Source organism: Dipodomys merriami, unplaced genomic scaffold (genome assembly GCF_024711535.1).
Source record: "Dipodomys merriami isolate MVZ:Mamm:240054 unplaced genomic scaffold, mDipMer1.0.p SCAF_521, whole genome shotgun sequence".
Classification (NCBI taxonomy): Eukaryota; Metazoa; Chordata; class Mammalia; order Rodentia; family Heteromyidae; genus Dipodomys; species Dipodomys merriami.
This window is the reverse complement of record NW_027206093.1, coordinates 533,117-552,089: the sequence shown is the minus strand read 5'-3', so window position 1 is coordinate 552,089 and position 18,973 is coordinate 533,117. Positions and strand designations below refer to the sequence as shown.

The window sequence follows — 18,973 nt, the reverse complement described above, 5'->3', positions numbered from 1 at the left end:
TGGGACAGACTACTGTAAGGCATGTTGGTAGCACATGGACCCAGGAAGACATGGCTCAGGCTTTGGAGCTATCATTACCATCTTAGCTAGATCTAGAAGCCACTGGATTGATACCAATGCCTTTGCTGTGCCTCACACAGCCTTCTTTCCTTGGGTACAATAACCACACACGTACACTGGCATGTAGGAAAGCACGGTACGAGGAGGGTACCAAGACTGAGACCATGATCAGGAATACAGGACACAGAATTTATGTTATGTCCAATTTAGAACTGTGGAGGGCCATGCGATATTGCTTTCATGGAAGCAGCTGAGGTTTCTCATTATTGAAGGTAGGTTTCAAAGGCGGTTGCCAGGAGAAGGCTTGAGGAAAGGGCAGGAGAAGGCACACTAAGGGCAGGAAAGAGCATTATGAGAGGAAGTGGGTGGTGAAGAGAACGGAGCAGGGGAAGTGGGCAGAGGGAGGGCACCAAGTGTATCAGGTATCAGGCAGACAAACAACAAAGGCTGTTCTGGAAGCTGGGGTCTGTGGAACAGGTCTTTAGGGTAAGCTTGATTTCAGTTCAAGAGGTCACCAATGGGCTTGCCATGTTAAATGTTGTCAATGCTCAAGACAGAATGGAATATGTGAAGGTAGACCAAGAGATTTGGGTTGAGGTTCCAAAAGTCACCTTCTAGCTTTGATCTTGAGCCTTAGTTTCCTCATCTGTAATATAGGGAAGACCATGTCTAGTTCTCCCACTGGGTCATTGCCAAAACTGAAGGAGACTCAAGCTCACTGCTGCTGCTTATTTTATGTTGTTGTTTTGTTTTTGTTTTGTGTGTCATGTTCAAGGATCAGTGACTTTCACAGACTCCCCTACCCCCCACCCCACGGGCCTAGTATGGCCCCATGAGAAAAATGCAGTTCCTTTGGTTAGTGTTGACCATTGCTTGGCTCAGTCACCAAGCACACTGAGCACTCTGGGTCTTTGCTGGAAAGCCATAGCATGAGACAAAGGTGCTGATCTCACTGCCTTCCTCAGCTTGGGGCTCACAATACCTGGGGCCTCCAAAGATTGGTGCAGGTGTGTATACCCTGACAGCATGCAAACCCTGTAGATTCCAATACATCATCACACAGCCATGACCTCTCCATTCCTCGGTTTCCAGCATGGCAAAGCCATAGACACTCTGAACTCCTGACCTACTGGGACATCTTCTCTAAAAACTCTGATGGCTGGTTTTAGATTCTCAGCTCTCTTTCTGGTCCAGGCTGCATTCCCAAATCAAATGCAACCCTGCTTCAGTGTTTGGTGTCTTCAACGGTCACCTTTTATGAGAGATTGGAATAATGTTCTGCCTGCCATTTTAGCCACTATATGCTGAACATCTTAGCACTAAAATAAGGGCCATGCTCACACCTACAGCATAGGTTGCTACAAACACACTGTATACTCATGCTTCATTTGAGTTAACATCGATTTAGGCACCCACACCAAATATGTAAATTGCATAACCAATGCCTGGCAGATAGTGAGAAAAATTATGTGATAAATGATGGCAATATTATTATCAGTGGCCACCCAAATGATCACTCTTGTCACATTTTCCTGCCTTTCTCACCATAAGCCTGGCTCTAGCTCCCACGTTTGTTCCAACCATCAGCCTTCTAAGACCTAGGGAACAAGATATAGGAGAGAGGCTGTTTGAGGCAGGTGAAGATTGAGGATTAAGAAGAGGACAGGGATGGGTTCAGGGGCAAAGAGACGATTAAGGCTATAGAAAACAGAGTGAGCACCAGGCATGATGCTACTCAGGAGTTGGGAATTGGAAGGATTCTTATTTGAAGCCAGCCTGGGCAAAAAGTTCACAAGACTTCATCTTAATTAAAACAAATGAAAAAACTAGCCATAGTGGCATGCTTATGTTGTTTTAGCGACAAGGGAAGTGTAAATAGGTAGATTGCAGGCTGGCTTAGACAAAAGCAAGACCCTACTGAAAAAAAAAAAGCAAAAATGATTGGGGGTGTGGCTTAGCTAGTAGAGTATCTGTCTAATAACTACCAGGCCCTGAGTTTAAACCCTAGTACTGTCAAAACAAAATAAAAAACACCAGGCTGAGCTAATAGGGCCTGGATTAACCCTCTTGAGATCTAAACCCTCAAGTGTAGTAAACACAGTGTCTGTAGAGTTTCCTCATCTCTAAAGTCTCCCAGTGTTTACCTCAATGCAACTTTTATCACTTGTGTACCACAGTGGTGCACAAGTTTGGAGTTCATTTGAAGACAAAGCCTTCATATCAATTAAATTGAACTGAATTTAAGTGACTTTGAAAGTTGCTGTATTAGCCATATTGCTCCTCCCTTGACTTAGAATGGAAGGTTGACAATAACTGTGGCTTTGTATCCCTCACTTCAGGCCTCTTCTTGTCACTTCTGTTGCCACAATGAGCCCATAAGGGAATTCCCTGGACATCCAAACCAGCCAAAAGTGCTGTCCATTCCCATTTGCCTAGACATTGAACCATTTCTCCTAATTATTTCAGTGTCACAGGATAGCACTGGGTTGTGTCTTGAAGGTGAAGTATCCCCCTAAAGGCTCATGTGTTGAGGGCTTGGTTCTCAGTGCTTTGAACCATGATCCTCAGAGCTCAGCCTTCTGAGCAGCTAGGATTATAGGTGTGAGCCACCAGCACCTGGCTTCTTATGGATATTTTTCATGAAACACACAGGTATTTGTTCATACTTAAGAAAAATAATTTTATACTCCACTTGCTTTATAGAGCTATATGTTGTATATTATATAACATATACACAAACTGAAATATATATTTTTCACACATTAATTATAGGTGACTATTCACAGAAAATATTGGAAGGAAATACAACAAATTTCTGAATAATTTTCTAGCTGTTTTCTTTGAGATTTTTGCATAGGGCATTAATTATATATTGTGTGTATCTGTATATATAAGTGTATATGTATGTGTATATAAATATGTATATGTGTTTCTGCATGATTCCTTTTGAAAACAAAAAAAATTCAAGTTATTTACAAACCATTACTTTTGTTTGTCTTCCTGGTATAGATTGGCTATATGCTTTTCTTAACATGAAGAACAGGTACAACTTTTTTGCCTATATTTGATAGCTTCTAACACTTGAGTTCAGGTCACTGTAAGATTTGGTGCATAGTTAAGCTTGGCCAGGTCTGGCTAGTGCATAGAGCTGGTTAGCATGGTTGAGTGAGCCACCGATGACCATCTAGAATTAGTTATAAAGAACAGAAGAGAAAAAAATCTACCCAGTAGAGAAAATTCTGAATTTAACTCCCTTACATGTGGAGCATGTTTCATAGGTATTGCCTGTTTTGGGGAATGCATGCAAGATTAATCAGGAATGCTGTTCACAGTGCAAAGCAGGAGAGGTAATAATGGACACCCTCGGTGGGGGTTGTACAACTGCATCTTGGCTGTAGAGACCCTGGGGGAGATGAGTATAATGATCTCATGGTTATTTTCCATCCCTTCTGATCTATGGGATTTCCCTGCCGCTTGTGTAGCTAGTTGTATTTTGTTCTTTGGCTAGTACTTTCTAGATTGCTTAGAAGGAAAACACTAATTCCATGCCCCCCCTTTTTATTTTTCTGGGCCATATAAATAGCAACATTATAGGTTCCCACTCTCTGTTGGTACATTTATCTCAGGCTCTATTGTCCAATATGAAAAAGATCTTAAGAGAATGTTCTTAAATTAGTGGACCTGGCTTGTCCAGGACCTCTGGGCCAAGATAATCTACCTGTCACCAAGAACTTACTATTCCTGTTGTAGCATCATTGCCCTCAAGAGTTCTCCGAGGGCAGAGAGAGCTCTATCTCTGCCTAGAATTTTGAAATTCCCTGATGGAAGTTTTTGGTGCAATGGTAAATGTCATCTTGAAGCATGAGAATGTTTTCCACTCATCTTCAATCATCCTTCCACAAAGCAGTTTTAATTCCTTCCCTAGCATGAGTAAGGATTTAGAAACAATAGAGGATTCATGCTCTTGTCCAAATTGCATGGAAAGTTCCAGAGGCTCCAGGAGGGAAGGATGGGGAGGAGAATAAAAACATCAGAGTCTCAGGATGTCCAGTTAAAAATATTACCCTCTGGGACTTGCTGCTTCAAACATGTCACTAGGACTATAAATACCATTCTCATCACCTGGAGTTGTTAAGCTAAAATTGCTTAGCTTCCCTGGCTTGACGTTTATGATCTTGCTTGATTGCAGAACACTGTTCACCTAACCAACTTCTCTGTGCCTCCATGAGATTCTAGGACTATTACAGGATTGCCTAGAAAGCAAAGTCTATTATGCCACTGCTCCCCAAAACAGATCATCTGGACCCAGACTCAGATTTTGTTAAATATTTCTATATTTCCTCTTGGGTATACATCTGTGTCTCTTAGGTTCCTTTATAGACAACCAACCAAATTCATGTGTATTGCCTAAAGCCCCAGAGCACAGATCAGAGAAGAGTGATGTCCTTGGGCCTATATAGATTCATTAGAGAGACAAAAGACAATACATCTACAACAGAGAATGTGTTATTAACCTTCAATAAAGGAAGTGAACTGTGGACAGTGGACAAAAAATGTAGCCTGGTGTAATAAAAAGGCAATATAGGCTCCCAGTTACCCAGAGGCTTGCTGGGGATTGGGGTAGAGTGGCAGGATGGATCAAATCTGTAGCTGGGCCTTTCAGAAGAAGGGCAGAATATAGTTAAATATTATAAGCAAAGGAAATAGAGTGAACAAGAACAAAGAGCAAAGATAAAATAGAATATGGGATGGGTTTGAAGGTCTGGCTAAAGTGGAGTCCTGAGGAAGAAAGGCATGGTAGAACAGATTGGAGAGGGATAAGACAGGGCTACATTATGGAGGGGTTTTTAAAGCTTCATTTTCACTAGAAGTTCTTGTGTACTATTTTCTAGATAAAGATTTGAAGCCAGCCATGGATTGTTCAAAAATCTGACATTTGACTTGGGTATCTTTCTCCTGTTTCCTTCTTTACACTGGTCAACCAAGGATAAGTCTTTCAGGTACACTGGCCAACTAAGGACAGGTGGTTTGCCCAATTATCAAGGATGTCCCACAGATCATCTAGGCTGCCTCTCTCTTGGCAAGGAGTTTCATTTTGCTGACAGAGTGGGATTGGGAAGAGGCTGGATCAAGAGTTTGGGTTGTGTCCCCACAGACTCTCATCTTGGGAGGGCCAGCAGCAGATGCCAGGAGCTGGCTGACATCAGGATGCAATCTGGTAGCCACAGAAGAGATTCTCATCTTTGGAGAAGCCAAGAGCCCACAGACACCTGTTTGGCTTGGCTTGGCTTGACTGGTAGTGTTTCCAGCAGGGATGAGTAAGAGATGGATGAGTGGTTGAGAGCTGGCAGTGGTAGGGAAGAAAGAGTCTCAGTATGAAAATGAGATATCTTTGATCCTTTCTACAAATGCTCCCTAGACCATGTCTTTGATACACGTGAATCAAATGTTCTCCATGTTGCCTGAGGAATTGTAATGAAAGACAGGGTGAACTGAATCTACTATGTCTAGTCTCTCTGGAAAAGGAAGAACTGAGGAAATGGCCAGAAGAGCAAAGATGGATCCTTCAGTGACACAGAAGATGGGAGAAGAAAAGCAATTGCTGAGGATTGGCTGGGGACTCTGGGCCTCTAGGGATGGGGATGATGGGAACTATGGGCCTTTCCATGCCTGTGTTCCTGCTCTACTTCCTTGAATATGGATTCATGAGAACAAGAAGCAAATGCAGGAGAAATGTCCCCCATAAGAAAGCCAGAATCCCACCAACAGAGCTGGGGGAGGTTGGGGAAGCTTGCCACTCCTTCCTGCATTATAAGCATGACTTTCTCACTCAAAGACTGTCCATCTGTCCAGCCATTCCGCCAAGCCCAGGAGCCCCCATGCTGATTTCCTTTGGAAGAGCCCCAGCTCCCAGGGTGACCTCGGCAACCACAGCGCCCATGGATAGTTCCAATCCCAAACTTCCCACCACCAGGAAGGGGCAGTCTGGTCCAGGGAAGTTACAATAACACAGTGGCTGTTTATGAGTAAAAGCTCTCAATAAAGTCATCGAGATGGTGTACTCGGCAGCGTGTCTAATCTTTGCTGGCTGCCGTTCTGGGCGCTGGGCTCTTGGTCTATTTTGGTCTCCTCTTTGACTCATTCTGGGACTTCTTTGCTACAAATCCATGGGTACACCCCCAACTGTCCTCTCTACCCCCCAGTGTTTGATCCCACCAGCAGGCAGACAATTCAGAATTAGCTGTGGTCATGGTTGTCTAAACTGACAGACAGGGAAACTGAGGCACAGCAGGCCATAAGACTTTGTCCCGCCTCCCACAGTGACCCAGAAGCATAGCTGCCAGCAAAACCCAGGGTTCTGGCTGGAACCTTAACTCTGGAGCGCTTATAGAAGGCCACAGGTGGAAAGTATATGAACAGTTTCAAAGCTTTCACTGGGTTTCACTTGGCTACAGATCCCAGGACTGTGTGGCAAATGAGATTGTGGTGGGAATACAATAGAGTGGGAAGTATATAAATGTGTGTGTGTGTGTGTGTGTGTGTGTGTGTGTGTGTGTGTGTGTGTGTGTTGGGCTTGATGGTGGTGTTTGAAATCCTTCCATGCCTGGTATTTGACAAGCACAGAATAGAGAAAGACCAGAAAACCCAAAATAATGGGGAGGAGAGAACAAGGAGCTCTTCCAAAACCATGGTGCAGGCTGTGGGCAAATGCCTTCCGGTTTCTCATGCAGAGACCCTGCCCCTAGGCCCAGTGGGCTGACTGGCTGGGCTGGTTTGGCCAGTCCAAGGCCAGACTGGACTCCTGATTGTAAACCCTCCTGCAGCCTCAGGCCTCTTGGGTGTGGCTCTTGGGAGGGGAGGATAAGGGGTTTGCTGGGTTTCAGATACTTTCTAGGTGCCTCAGGGGACCTACATATTTCCTATCTAAAGTTCTGTCTGTTTGTAATTAGACTTCTCTTCTTTGCTTATTTCCGGAGAGATTAAAAATAGCAAAATCAGCTTAATCTGGGACTGTCCCAGATCAACAAGGCCACTGTTTCCATCAGTCTGAAAATACCAAGGCATCCCACCCACAGTCATGGGTCATGCATGTGGCAGGCCCGGTGGGCTTTCTGGATGGAGGAGTTTTAAGTTGCATTGGTTCTCAACAGATAAGATTCCATTTCTGGACCCCAACAATGGCATCTTCTTTTCAACCTCAATGAAAATAGAAGGGATCTAGCACTGTTCAGAGCCCTAAAATCTTCTTTCGTTGTTTTTCAATGAGCTCAGGCCACAGGCCCTGGGAGGTTTACAGAATTGTTCTGCCCACAGCTAAGAAGAATGTTCTTGGAGAATGATTCTTTAGGTTTTAGGGCCTGGAGAATAATGATGCCAGGAGAAAGCCTCTGGTAACGTTTGCCCAGGGGTAGAGACAGAGCTAGACCTATAGCTAGAGCTAGAGATGATTGAGATCATTGGTTCTTTCTCTGAAGACCCTAGACCTAACACAATATTTCATGATTAATAGTTTTATTAATTTATAGAGAAAGGGAGTAAATATCTGGAAACACAAGCTGTGAGTATATAAATAAAGGAATTTTATTAAACTATATTTATGAATACCATTACGAATGCTACTTACTATTAAGTATATGAAGTAGGTGTTCCAGAGACTGAACTGAATAGAAATGGCCCAATCTTTTAGCAGTTTCACTTCTTAAAAGGTGATGTTGGCTGGTGGAACTTCCTGTCTGGAGTTCTCCCTCTTCCTGTTTGGGGTCCTCCTGGCACTGGTCCTCAGCTGAGCTTGCAAAGTAAGGCCTACCGCTGGCCTGCCTTTTTCCTCTTAGTTTTATTTAAGCTATTCCTATATATTTAAATAATAACTATAAACAAGGGCTCTTGGGTCACCAAGAATTGAAAGTTATACTGCTTTAGCCAATGGGAAATTGAGTAGACTGTGCAAATGGAAAGATCCAGAATTAGAGCTCATAGTCAGAGATAAATATGTAATATGTTGTTACCAGAACTTGGTTTCTCTCCATCTCTCTGTCCTTTTCTCTATGCTGGCTTTAGACTCACATTTCACAAGATGGAAAGGACGGTAATTCAAGGCTGTCTACTTCTCAGATCTGAGGTTTAGAGAGAAAGAGCCAGTATCCTTTCCCTAAATTTCAAGGAAAATCTCAAAGTATCATATTGGCTCTCATGGACTCTTATATCTATTGCTAAATTAATGACTATGCCCAAGAGAAGGGGAAGTCCTGATTAGCTGAGGCCTAGGTCATATGCTTCACCTGAATTATCTGGATGAATCTGTTATACTAAATCTCATTAGCTAAGAGCTGGGGACAGCTTGAGACTCACTGAGAAAATATTGGAATACAGGTACTAGAAGAGAGTGGAGAAGTGCTAACTAGTTACAAATGACCTACTAGAGAGTCTAAACGTTCCTCATCTGTTCATTAAAAGATATACACCTCTGGGGGCCATGCTAATGAGGGGTTGGCTCACCATATTTTGACTTCCCATGGTCCCTCTCCATATATGCTTAGTAATTGTCACTGACTTGATGCTGCAGTTCTGTTGTAAAGTATTCTTTCCTTTTGTTCTGTTCCCAGTATTTTCCCAATATCAGTTACCAGTATCTTCCACCCAGAACCTGATTATAGAGTAGTTTGGCATAGGGGGAAGGAAGTATATTTCTGACAAAGCTGATGTTTCCATTTCACACATGTGACTAATAAGGAACTTAGCCAGGAATAACTCTGTACAGTTTTAGAAAGCCTAGTCTAGGCCATAAATCACAGAATGAAGCTTTTAGCCATGTCTTTTAACTTACAACTTAGTTTCTATCCATCCAGTGTCCTATCAAAAAAGAAGCCTGACCTTGAATATTCAGGCTTTGAATGTGTCATTCCATTGGGACAGTCCCTAAGCCTGTGGGGAGGTCACCTTCCCATGGCATTGCCCTCGGCATCAATCTGGGGTCAGGCCCAGAAACTTGGAGCTTGACTCCTTACTCCCTTCTCTTTGCTGTTTAGCCAAACAGCCTTAAAAGTCATGGAAACAACTCTGGTTTTCTAACTCAAGGGATTCTGGTAATGGAGGTTAGAGAGTGGAGGGTCACGGGCAAGTATGTGGAAGGAGAGATGCATCAGGACAAGAAGATGCTTACCCTTGGGGCAGTCAAGTAGAGAGGAGGAGAAGGGAGTAGGAAGGAGAAGGAGCAGAGCAAAGCATAGGCTCTCAGCAGAGAGAAGCAGGAATGGTGTATTGGCAGAAGAGACTGGAAAAGGAGTTTGTCCAGCTGAGAACCCAGGATGCTTCACCATAGTGTTTACATCAGGACAGATATTCGGAAACCCACCGAGCTTTTGACACAGAAGACCAAGGACAGTATGGTGAAGAGCCCAGAAGATGATGATTTAGTAGCACAAGTACAATGACAAAGGTGAAGGTTGGAGCAGAAAAGAAGCAGAACAACCCAGGGAGACTAAAGTCAAAAGAGAGCAGGTAGAAGATTTATGGCAGCAAATGGGTACACTGGAGTGGTTAAGAGCCAATTGTTCTCTCTTTTCCAGCAAGCATGGCTGTATTCCTCCATCTTGGCAGAATTTCCAGCATTCACAGGGCCCAGCTCTTTGGAGAACCTTGTTTTGCCCTATACCAGTTAAAAATAGTTGGGTGAAATGTGACTGACCAGAGAATCTTTGACCTCTTTCAGATTTAGTTTTTGGACCAAGTTAAGAGACTCTTCTGAGCTAATTTTGGTAAGAACATCATTGGAGAAAGGAGGAGTGAAATGATGGTGGCAGAGGCTCAGTAGGAACAGGCTAAAGGGTACCACATTTCCTAGGCTTAATGATTGGGGGACTTTAAGATTATTCAGAAAAAGCAATTGGAAAAGATCACCAGATAGACTAAAAATAGCCTCGCTAAGTATTTTTTTGCTAGAAATTTCTCTTAAAATAAGTAATAGAACTGACTGCTTCTCTAATAAAATAACAATAATAACCACATTTATATTTCTTTCTTTCCTATAGTGTATGGGCATTATTCACTGGTCAAATTCCCTGAATGTCAAACTTTATAGCTTATAGGTAGCATTTTCTTTCTTTCTTTTTTGTCAGTTGTGAGGCCTGAACTCTTGGCCTGAGTGCTGTCCTTCAGCTCTTCAGCTCAAGGCTAGCATTCTACACTTGAGCCGCAGCGCCACTTCTGGCTTTTTTCTGCTTATGTGGCGCTTGAGGAATCAAACCCAGGGCCTCATGCATGCAAGGCAGGCACTCTACTACTGAGCCAACTTCCCAGCCCCTATAGGTAGCATTTTCTAACAGAAAAGTGACACTAGCCAATGGTTAGATTTTCTTTTTCTTCTTTCCTTTTACATTTAAAAGATTGTTTTCGGTAGTGGTTCAAAGGAGTTTCAACTCAGCATGTCAGTGGGTGAGTACAATGCATCTTGATCAACATTACCCCTTTCGTCATTCTCCTGTCTCTTCCAACTCCATATATCCTCTCAAGCTACTTGGTTCCATTTTCAGATATATGTACATTGAATATTATGACTGTGTTTGCCCATCCTTCCTCTCTCCATTTATCTGCCATCCCTTCCCTTGAATTCCAGATTTTGTCTTAATAACATTTTACAACAAAAATGCACCTGATGCTAGTTAGTATTGTGCAAGTACAATCTCATGAAGTCCTGAAGGTGGACTTGTAAGGAGAGATTATGGCTTCCATGTTACAAAAAAAGAACATAGGCTAGCTGGTAAGCAGTAGAAACTGAATTTAACCTTACTCAATAGTGAGGCTATAAACCCTGCACACTTACATCCTTTGCTGTTGTCACCAACGCCTCTTCTCTCCCACAGCTGAGCATTGTTGGGCTCGTCTTTACGAAGTGTGACTCAAAATATCAGTGCATCAGTCAGTGCCCTCTCCTATAAGATGACTGAGGAGAGCTTAGAAATGGAACTACTTACAAGTTATGGGCAAGGAAAGTTAACAAGACATGGTGAGGCTGTCAGAGCTAGGAGGGTCAGAGAAGCTGAGGGCAAGGGCAGAGAAGCATAGGAGAAAGTGTCTACTTGAAAGAGCCACCACACAGGGACTATGGCATTATTGTGTGTGTGTCAAGGGGGAGGGGATTAGAAATTGAAAGACACAGCCAAGCCCACTTGACCTCATAGAGTGGAACCAAGGGAATGAACATCTTGACCTTGTTCCACCTCCTGTCTGTCTCTTGTGGTGCCTCCCACTGACTGAAACTAACTGGAGCCAAAGGGTATCTTATAATGTAGTTCACAAGGTTAGCTTCCTGGGGTGCAGTGGGGAGAAGCATGGTGAGGGGACCCGATGGGCAAATGGACATGCCCAGAATAGTGAGTGAACAAGTTCATCTATATGTTGGTTCTGCTTTGGGGGTTTAGGGACAAGAGATGGCTTTGGAAGACTTAGGGGAGAAAATGCAGATGGTAGGAATCAGCATAGAATTGCCAAGAAGAGAGATAAAATGACCTGCCAGTTGTACTTTTTTTTAGAGTCCAGATGGGACTTCCAGGCTGGAGGCCTATAGTATCACAGTAGGCAGCAGACCAGGTTACTCATGACACTGGAAGTTGGTGAGGGATGGAAGACAGTAAGAGCGGATTGTCTATGTATGTGGTAGGTGTTGGGCCCTAAGGCTATTATTAAGCAGATTAGTGTAGCCTTGACAGAGGGTGCCCTCAGTATCTCAGAGTTTTCCTTTGGCCCTTCTCTTACAGTACTCCCTCCAGAAAACTGGCTGTGAGCAGGAATAGCTCACATCTTGGATAACAGAAGCAGAGTCCAGAAAGGCATCAACAATGTGGCTTAATGTGACAAGATTAAATGTATTAGGATTAAATGCACATTTGAAGACCTGGGGGCTAAAAAAATGGAACCTTCCAGGATTAGGGATGGACATGAAAAGTTTCAAATTGACAGTATCCTGGGTGTGAACATGCTCATTACCAAGTAAATTAATGTAATTTTAGGTGATATTCATTGAAAAATAATCTCAGATGACATTAACTAAGGGTCTTGCAGATGAGGAAATGGGTTGCTGGATTCTTTACCAGTCTGTACTACCTAGAATGTTACTACATTACTTTTTAAGGGAAAATCACACAAAAAATTAAACTACATTTAGATGAGACTAGGGGATAGGAGAGGGGACCTGAAAATGTATCACATGTGAAAGAAAAAGGGGAAGAGACAAGAGGGAGGGTACAAGAGAAAATTCTTTGAGTATTTGACAAGTGGCCATATAGACTAGCCACGGGTAAGGAAGAAAGAAATGCACAAAGACCAGTGGGTGTCTGCTAAAGAGAGGCTGACTGAGGCTCATCCTGTGAGCAGAGTGGCATGTGATAAGGCAACCATGCTCTCCCTAGAGGTGTCAGAGCCGAGGGCTACTGCACTATTCAATGAATAAGAAGGCCATGTGTCTCAGAGGATCTTTGTAGAATCCAAATGCCTGGCCACATGAGTAATGTCTGTACCTTGTACCTCCTTCATACTAACAATTTTTCAGCCCTGGCAAGGGGTGATGAAGCACAACTAGTCTTCAATATTTAGGCCATCTGGTCCTCAGGGAAGGACATTCCCCTTCAAGTGAACTTTGGGAAATCTTTGGAAATTCTGAGTTTCCCTGGTGACTTGGAAAAGCCTAGGTTCTGGAGTCAGGCAGATCCGGGGTTGAAATTTCTCTTATTGGCTTCTGGTCAGGCACTTTGGGCACCCTCAGATCCTAGAGGCAGACCCTACTTAGGAACAAAAGACTCCCATCCTCAGAGAATATACTGCCCTGCTCTCTGTATGGTGCCCTACAGCATATTGTAAGGAATGTATGGGACTGCTGGATGGAAGCGTGGGACTAACCCAGAGTGGATTTGCTTTCCATGTTATTCCTTGCAGGGAGCTCAATGTTGTGATCATTCTAGGAGAGCTTGGGCACCAGAGACCTTCGCTGGCCTTTGTATGAAATTTGCGTCTCACTTCCCTCTCAAATGGCTAGTGAATATCAGACCCATTTGTCCTTCAGAATAGCAACCTTGCCTCTGTGGCTTGTATTTCTTCAGGCAACACCCATTTGCTAACTTCCCTTTGGTGATTCTAAAGGGTTATCTGTCTGTTGGAGACCTGACCCACAACTTGGTGGCAGGTAAGTCTGGGTAAGTCTGGGAAGACTAATGGCAGGAATAGGATATACATTCTTTCCCCCTTGTTTTGAGGCCTCAAGTTCTGTTTTTTAGGAGTTTTCTGTGTCCTGGATGAGATGCTTTCCAGTGTCATTAATTCATGGTTAGGCTAAAATTAGTGACTCTTGCTATCCATTTTCCAAGGCTTAGCCCTAACACTATATCCTCTGGGAAGCAAGGCTGAAGGTCCCCTTCTCCAGGAAGTTCTGTCACACAACCAAACCTCTCAGTCCTCCAGTCTTCCTGTCTCCCAACCACATTGTACATCCTCCAGAGCTGGAGCCAGGTCCTGATTCTTGGATTCATCTGAATGTTTAGGTCCATTTTGGGGGAGACAGTTGATACCCAATAAAAGCTTTCTGTTTCATGCTTTCCCAACCTTCTCACAAATCTCAAGTTGAGAGAGCAGAAAAAGTAAACACCAAGTTAGCATTTATTCATTCAACCAACATTTTGCAAATGTTTGTGACTCACAAACTAAAACCTGCCCACAGGCTCATCTCGTGTAGACGACATAGCGTGTTTTTATTTTGGCCTTAACAATTACAATTATTGCTAAACACAGGAGATTTTATACAAAACTGGATTTCAAGGCTGTCTTGAATATCCAGTTGAAACTGGATTTAGGCTACCCCTCTGGATTGCCTGTCTTCAGGACACCCAAGCTCCATTGGCTTACTGCCTTGGGCTCCTTCCAGCCCCTTACGCATATTTATTTGTTTATTTATTTATTGGTTCCAGTCCTGGAGCTTGCACTCAAGGCATGGATGCTGTCCCTGAGCTTCTTTTGTTCAAGGCTGGAGCTCTATCACTTGAACCACAGCTCCACTTCAGTTTTTTGTATGGGTTTTTGTGGGGGGGTTTTGGTAGTTAATTGGTGATACGAGTCTCACAGTCTTTCTTGCCCTGGCTGGCTTTGAACCTGTGACCTTCTGATCTCAGTCTCCTGGGTAGCTAGGATTATAGGAGTAAGGCACCGGTGCCTAGCTCTTCCATAGGCTTTTGAGTTTGCAAGCCAGTGCTTATTAGTTTCAAGGTGACTGACATCGATAGAAATCTCATAAACCTTAAGCTTGGACACCTCTAACTTCCTGGGTTGTAGGATGTATTCCTCTACCCCTACCAGCTCACTTCTTTCTCCCCTGGTGCAACCAAACTCTAATTCCTACCTTTTACTGATGGACCCCACACCTCTGCTAGCAGCAGGCTCAGGATCCCCCGGAATCCTGTCCAGCTTTGCTAAGGTAGGCAGGTGTGGGCCTTTGCACAGCACACTGCTCCAAGCTAGCTCAGAGCTAGGTCCCAGCAGCAACTCTTCAGGAGAAGGAAGACTGTTTGGGATGGCCACTCAGTCAAAGGCTGACCCTTTTCTCTAGAACTTTCTTTCAAAGACACCCTGGGCAGTGACCCTCCGCTTGGCCTGGTACAGTGACCTGAGGTTGCCCACGCTGTCAGAGCAGGAGGGACCCTGCTGAGGTCCTGTTTCCTGCCCTCTGCAGGCCCAGATTTCAAAGCTGTCCATTCACTCCTCCAGCCCCCTCCCGCCCTCTTCTCCTCCCCAGCATTCCTCGCTTGGTGTTTATATTGCAGAAAACATCTGTGAGAGTAAATGACTGAGATGAAAGATCTTGGCAAAGAGCTATTTTTCTTTACTTGGTTTAAAAAGGGCCAGATGAAGATTTCAGCCTAACCGGTGCCTTCCCCAGCATGACTCCCTCCCCCCGCTAGAGAGGAGAGAAATGGATCTGAATAAAGACAGACCAGAAGGTGGCCCATCAGCCCCAGGTCTGCAGGCAGGGGAGATTGCTTTTCCAGTGGAACAGGCTGGCCTGGAGGAAAAGGCTCCACAAGGGAGGAGGGGAGGGAAAGAAGATCCATGTGGCGGCAGCTAGTTCTGCGGGGGTTCTCCTGCCTGTCTGTAGGGTCTGTCTCCCACTGCTCTCTGCTGGCTACCATGGCTCCAGGCAGCATGCAGGCAGCAGGCTCTGAGTTCTGGGCTTGGTGATCTATTATGGAGAAGAGGTTTTCCTCTCTTGTTTCTTTCCCTCAATCTGTTGAGCAGCACAGCCTGGCTTCACATCCACACCTCAAAGGGGCTATGTGCTCTTCTGATGTCTCTGGTTCTGTTTCTTCATCTGTACAATGGGGATAATGAGAACCACTTTCTAGAACTGTTGTGGGAAGAAAGGATAAATCGCAAAGCAAGTTTCACATAAAACCTGTCACTTCAATGAATGGTAAGGAGGAAGAGGAGGAGCCTCCTAGAGGCTCTCAGTAGCTTGCTAAACCTTGATCTTCCCAGCTGGGTCTCTTCCCTCTTTGAGGTAGAGGGACAGTGACGTGATACTGAGTGGGGTGCATGTGCACACGAGATAAAGGACCTCTGGGAAACTAAACTTGGCCATGATTTGCCTTAGGGGGGCTGTTTTACGCTGTGCCTCTTGGCTCCCCTGGACTTTTCTCCTGTCTGATCCCTGTCACTGAGGAAGAGAGGCTGGTGGTCATCATCCAGGTGAACCCTTTGCTCTATATGCCATGAAGACAGGCCTGGAGGTGCTGTTGGGGCAGAGTCCTGCATCCCCACTCACTTGGCAGGGCAGCTCCGCCGTTTACACGTCAGTGGCTCAATGGCTCCTACAGAGCTAGGCAGAAGAGGCGGCTACCCTCATACAAGACTGGGAGATCATCCCAACCTGACCCCCAAGGACAGGGCCAGATCTTAGGAGGATATCAGTCCCTGAGACCATGGAGATTCTTGATAGGATATGGCATGGGCCAGGTAAGTTTTGACTCAGGTATAGGAGAAAGAATGACTCACACCTGCAGCAGTTTAGGGGGTTGGCTGTCAGCAGGCCAGGCATAGGGCAGGGACATCCTTCCAGCTTCATCATTGTGTAGGCTAGGTTGGTTAGACTCATTGAATCCAGGAATATTTGGTCACAGAGGATTAATGGGAGGGGAGGGGTGTGTGTGTAACAGAGCAGAAAGCCCGAGCCTGACAGCCGGTCCTGAGACTTCTGAACCTGCTCTGTGGAATCTCCCATGCACTGGAAAAATTCAACACAACACCCTGAACCCACAGACTAACCTTTGCAGGGGATGTACCTGAGGCTTCTGGTCCCCTCCCAGGCTGATTTAGCATTATTACTAAATTGTATATTGAATAATATGTAAACCTGAGTTTCTGGGAGTCGAGCAGCAGGCCCCAATCAGGTCAGGGTTAGTCTGTGTTGTAGAATCAGGATGTGAATCCGGGTCAAAGCCACAGCATTTCTTCTCCATCAGACCTAACCCTACCCACTAAGATGTCAGTAGCCATATGTGGCTATTTAAACCTAATTAATTAAATGAAATGTTCAGTTCTGCAGTCACACTGGCTACATGTCAGCACTCAGTGGCCGCCTGCGGGTAGCAACTGTCCCAGTAGACAGTACAGGCCTGGAACATTCCATCTTTTGCAGACAGGGCCATGAACTGGGAGACTAGACTGTTATTGGTAAGCTCATTTAGTTGCCAAATACCTACAGCTTCCCTCTTCCTAGTCCATTCAAAGAAAGGGGTGTGATTATCTACCCCGCTTTGTGAATGGGAGCAGTAAGGGAAAGATCCAGGAGAGCTGGGGACCTCCGCTGTCTTCCTGCTTCATGGCACTTTTCTAGCTATGTGAGTGCAGCACCAGGGCCCTGCTGGGTTCCCTCAGGGCTGGGAGAGCCAAAGAGCCTAATTCCCTCACCCGCCAAGGAAGCCCAAAGGTCACCCTGCCGGCCTGCAGCCATGTTTTCTATGCCCCGACTCTCTGAATGGGAGCCTGTGAGTGAGCTCTGTGCAAAGAGTGTAGGAGAAAGGGGCTCTGTGTGAGAGCTAGTTGCTGCTTGCCACCCTGTACAGAGGCCAGCTCTGTGCAGCATTGCCCAGAGTCCCCCTCCCCCTGTTCCTGCAGCACATCAGCCTCCCTGTTCTGATTCTGGCTCCCATGGGACGGGCCTTGAACCTTGGTCACTGGTAGAGCAAAGAGGAACCTGAGAATCAGACACAGGCTTTCTGGTTTGCCAAGGGGTACCGTGCAGAGTCTGACTCATCTTCCACTAGGTAGGTGGGGCCGCCCACTCTCCTTCCTTCATTCCCATTGTCTAGCCAAGATGACCGGGACACACAGAGAAATCTGTCCCAGGTCATCCAGCTCAATGGGGGACATGGAGGAGGCTGCCTACAGCCAGGTGAGCTGACCACAGGTATGGAGCATGCTCCCCTCAGCTTTTGCTCTGCTGAGCCACCTTCACTAGGCGCTGGAGATGCCTGCCTATTCCTTTAGATTCGCTACCAACTAGGGGCTCTTGGAAGGCCAGTATTCTGTCCCTCGCTAAAAGCCAGCACTTGGACATGACTGGCTTTTAGAAGGCCTTCCATAGACATTGAAAGGATCGCTAAATGACTGTGGGTAAACGTGGACAGAATGTTACAATCAGGCATAGCAGTGTCACCTCTCTCCCGGAGTGTACACAATTACTCCTTTTAACAAGCCAACAGGAATGGAAAAGAAAGACACCCCTGATTTGTAAGGTGGGACCTGGCTGCTCCCTACATCTTTGGGATGGCTGCGTTTCCCCCCTTGTTCCTGGCCCTTGCATTTGGGGGCTCCCAGCAGCGAGTCTGACTTGCACTGGGGCTGGCTTTCAGTGTGTCTCCCTGGTGGGCTGGGGCTGGGGCTGGGCAGAACCTGTAACTGGAGCAAGGGGACCGGGGTACACAGAAAACCACAGCCAGGTTGAACTCGATCTCTCCATCTTCCTCCACTCACCTGCCCTCTCCCCCACCCCACCCCGACCTGCACAGGTTTGCAATTCATCTGCCGTCCTCCCATGCTGTTCCTGCTATCAGATGGCGAAAATAGAGATTCGTCTTGAAGAAAGAAAGCAGGAGTTCACTTCTCTTTTCCTGGTCTATTTGAGCCCCCTCCCTCCCCCATCACCATGTGTTCCTGAAACCTGGGGCTGTTCCAAATCCTAAATGTGAGGGGAAAGGATATCCCTGAGCAGCTGTGAACCTGCTCAGGCTGCCGTGGCCCGGAGTGAATCAGAAACCAAGAGATAGGCTGGCTAACAATGCAGCCCCTTGTTCCTGCATGGGGGGTGGGGGGAAAAGACAGCGAGAGAGCACGATTACCATCAGCATCAGGCTCCTGGGAGTGGAGTACAGTGAGTGAGCATGCGCTCATACATGCACGCATGCACACATAGACACACAGATATGCACAGTCTCTGTGTCTCGCCTGCCTGCCTGCCTGCCTGCCTGCCTGCCTGCCTGTCTGTCTGTCTGTCTGTCTGTCTGTCTCTCTGTTAGGGTTAGGGTTACCATCAGTGTCAGGCTCCTGGGAATGGGATTCAATGAGTGAGCATGTGTGCACACACGCGCACACACACACACATACACACACAGAGTCTCTCTCAGTGTCTGTGTCTCTCTGTCTCTCTGTCTCTCCATCTCTGTCTCTCTCTTTGTTACCATCAGCATTAGGTTCTTGGGAATGGGGTATAGTGAGTGAGCTTGCACATGAATACAATGTACACACACACACACACATACTCACGCCTGGGCACACACATATATATATACACAGTCTCTGTCCATCTCTCTCCCACCATTTTCTTCCTGATTCCACCCACCTATCTTGCCCGCTCAGGGTAACCTCTGGGGAAAGGTGC

General features: G+C 45.6%; 1 pseudogene; it reads right to left on the bottom strand.

Moving 5' to 3' along the window:
* The window catches only part of LOC138811383 (protein SGT1 homolog), a 55,046-nt pseudogene that overhangs the window by 35,181 nt on the left and 892 nt on the right, over positions 1-18,973 (bottom strand).